This window comes from Bidens hawaiensis, unplaced genomic scaffold (genome assembly GCF_021521415.1).
Source record: "Bidens hawaiensis isolate Kalapana, Puna unplaced genomic scaffold, B.hawaiensis_p1.1 tig00065916_1, whole genome shotgun sequence".
Taxonomy (NCBI): domain Eukaryota; kingdom Viridiplantae; phylum Streptophyta; class Magnoliopsida; order Asterales; family Asteraceae; genus Bidens; species Bidens hawaiensis.
Genome location: NW_027501731.1, coordinates 3,220 through 6,894, shown reverse-complemented (window position 1 = coordinate 6,894; position 3,675 = coordinate 3,220). Strand labels below are relative to the sequence as shown.

The following is a 3,675-nucleotide window of genomic DNA, read 5'->3' as shown; positions in this document are numbered from 1 at the left end:
CGGAGTTCGTTTGGGCAATGGTTTCCCGGTTCCCCACTTTTTGTGGTTCCCTAATGAACCTCTCTCTCTCTCTCTCTCTCTCTATATATATATATATATATTGTAAAACAAAAAGGACCTACAAAATGAACCTTGTGCAATGGAAAGAGTCTTCTATGAACCCAAAAGTTTTGGGTTCAATTCCTAGGGTTGGCATTTTAAAAAAAAAAACAGAAAGATTTGTATGATAGAGTTTATATTCTAGAGAGCCCACTTTTTCTCGCTCCGGGCCCCAAAACTTTTAAAAATTCTAGGGGGCGGATGCGTTGTATGTACTATAAACGAGGTAGTTAGTTTTGGTGCTAAGCCAAGTAAGAAATTAGAAATGAACTATCTTTGCATTCAAGCTTTTCTCATCTTCGGTTAAAAAATGTCAAACCTGTCCAAATGTTTCCCACCAAAAGTTTGAAGTCAGATCATATATAAGGCTTTAAAAACCAAAATAACGGATACCTTTGTAAAACTTCCACCGGGAGATAATTCAAGCTTGTTAATTGTAGGCTCGCGAAGACCACCATAACTCAAAAATGCAAGAAGGAACAAGGATCAGGCTTAAAAAAAGTAGAATAAGAAACAAGAAAACATATAGCAGAGATTAAATTGAAAAAAAATACAAAATAGTTTAAAAGGAGACAGAATCCTAGGTGTAAACTTAATGTATAGACTATTTTACAATATTTGTTGCATTAATGTATAGAACAAATACTCATAATAAATCAACTAACTAAACAAATTAGCCCTGCCCAGAATTTCAATTAACTCAAAGGTGCAAATAGTATATTAATAAACATTAATACTTTTCAAAACTCGTGAACTATGCTAAGATCAATTGAAGTTGTTGATTATGCAACAAAATCTTTTAAGGAACAAAGCGCAAACCTGAAATTTTGAAAGTGCTCCCTCTCTTGTACAAGTAGTCACACTGTAAACAAGAACAAACGAAGTTACAAAATTGAATCTTGTGTGTATTATTAATGAGATAGTTAATTCTGTCACTAAGCATAGAAATGAACTTATCTTTGTAATCTAAGAACGCAAACTATATCACCCCCTGCCCTGCCCTGCCTGCATTATGTACAAGACAGCAAACCGTATGCAGCCACCTTATGTCGGTGCTTCTCATCATTGGTTCAAAACTTCAACCTGTTCAAACGTTGTCCACAAAAGTTAGATGTCAAATTGTATCTAAGTTTAAAATGCAAGGAATAGAAGATAAATTAGACTTAAGAAAAAAAGTTGACATAATTACCCGCCAGGTTGCTTTTGAACCAGAAACTGACAAGAGCATAAACCTTTTTTACGAATACTAGGCTTGGAGGAAACCTCTGTAAATTAATAGACATACCAAATAATATTCAAGAATCACAAAGTTAAAAATGTTGAAAACCATAAAATTGCAATCTCATAGTCAAGTTTAAAACCCCCCAAACTCGATTCATGTTAAAATTTAAACCAGATCACTACAAACGCTAAAGTAAAACAGAAAGTAAAAACTAAAAGAACTCACCGAATCTTAATGTGAAGACCTGCTAATATATGTTGTAGACCCCAGAATTATGTCCTCACTTGTATCCGCACTAAAAAGTTAACCTTTTTGAGTAATTTGCAGACTTCTTTGCATCAAGATAGATAGAGGAAGTACAACCCTTATACCTGTAACATCCAACGTACACCAGCAACACAATATGCAAACCCTAAGTAATACCAATATTCTCACCAAGATATTGCACATATAAAGCAAAGTGACCACTAGTCCAGTAGGTTCTAGAATCTTATAGTCTAGAATAATATGAGAATGAAAACAAACAATGCCAGAACCCCTCAAAAACCAAGTAGAGAAACTTGATGTCTATAACAAATATGTAGCACATGATCATTTTGACACTTTCCCACCAGAATCAACATCAAAACATGTCAAAGCTAAAGTCATGCAGGCCCAGCTAAAGCAAGAAACTGACCTACCAAATATACCCGTATTCAAACAAATTTATGACATTTATACCCTTTGTCAGCCTTCTTTGTTTAAAGTCATGCAAGGCCTAACTAAAACAAGAAATAAACCTATAAAATGATGAAACTTCAACTTTGGAAAAAAGATGAAAGTGGTAACAATCAGTAGTAGATCCCAAAAGCATACAGATTCGCATTTAAGAGAAAGAAGTTGACTTACCCGGTATCATTTGCTGCTGCTTCTAAGTCAAATTACCAAATATGATTTAAGTACCTTGCGGTGCGCGCATATAATGTATATATGTGTGAACCCTCGGGTGGGCAAAAGTAAAATTGCACTAATTTTAACGTTATTTTACTAATCTCGTGAAAATAACGTTAAAAGTGGCGGAAGGTTAATCAGGCATTATGTGGTGGCGTTGATAGCCGAAAGACAATGGTACATGCACCAAACAGCCGGTGTCCCGGTGATTGAGTGCTATGTGCCTTATGTCCAAGGCTTGATGCAAAACTACTATCGAGCCGGGGGTCTCATCGGAAGCAGTCTCTCTATCCCTATGGGGTAGAGGTAAAGCTGTCTACATCTTACCCTCCTCAGACCCTACCATAGCTTTGCTATTGGTGGGATATACTGAGTACGATGATGATGATGATGATGATGATGATGATGGAGTGTTAGACAAATGAATAATATTTGTAGTAAACGGCGATCTCACTACAACCTCCACTGAGGTCTAATTGTACTAGTAGATAAAACTATCGGGTTTTTTGCAGAAGCAGTTTTTAGGGTGACTTTTGCAGAAGCAGGTTGTGGTTTTGTGGGGTGAGTTACTACGGGTTTCCTATCAGTAAGAATGGTTTGTTTTCTGGTGGATGAACAAGTAGATACGGGCAGCGACTGTTTTTTCAAAGAGTCAACTTGTGATTTTCTAGGGGGTTGCGGGTGGACAATGCAGTAGCTATCGATTTCTTTGTGGAAGCAATTTCTAGGGGAAAAGCAGGTTGTGGTTTTGTGGGGTGAATTACTACAGGTTTCCTTTCGGTGAGTTGTTTTCTGGTGGATAGACTAGTAGATATGGGCGGCAACTGTTTTTTCAAAGAGTCAACTTGTGATTTTCTAGGAGGTTTGCGGGTGGACAATGCAGCAGCTATCGGTTTCTTTGTGGAAGCAATTTGTAGGGGAAGTTTTGCAGAAGCAGGTTGTGGTTTTGTTACGGGGAGTTTCCTGTCGGCTTCTTTTCCGGTGGATATAAATCTGCTGCTTCTAGGGGGTAATCGAGAAACCGGCTGTTTTTTGTCTCTTGGTTTTCTTTCCGGTTCTTTATCATCAGAGTGATAAAGTTGTAGAACATCTAAGTTACGGCTAGCCCAGGTTTGGCGAGCTCTAGAGGAAGATTGAATGGAGATGGAGATTCCAATGTCATCTTCAGCTTCAGAGTCGTCCTCCATAGGCTTAAGGTCTAGAGCGAGCAAGCGTCGAGTGTCCCAAGTTAGTCTAGGGAAGTTCCAAATGACTGGTCATGATCATCTCCTACTACTATGTCTGCCTTTTCCTTTTCTAGTAAGACGGGACATGTGATTTTGTAATCAAGAGCAGCAGCACCTTTAACCACCCCAGCAGTCTCTTTCGCAAGAAAGTCATCATCATCATCAACATATTTTTGCAAGCTCATAGTGATGAAATTC

At 37.8% G+C, this 3,675-nt stretch overlaps 1 long non-coding RNA gene across 1 annotated transcript; it reads right to left on the bottom strand.

Annotated features, from left to right (window-relative positions):
• Positions 1 to 426: 426 nt before the first annotated feature.
• Positions 427 to 1,552, bottom strand: LOC143604590 (uncharacterized). The gene is made up of 4 exons (XR_013148328.1): positions 1,501 to 1,552; positions 1,289 to 1,362; positions 919 to 1,182; positions 427 to 559 (listed from the first exon to the last, which is right to left on the bottom strand). It is a non-coding gene; the product is annotated as an uncharacterized LOC143604590 (long non-coding RNA).
• Positions 1,553 to 3,675: the final 2,123 nt, after the last annotated feature.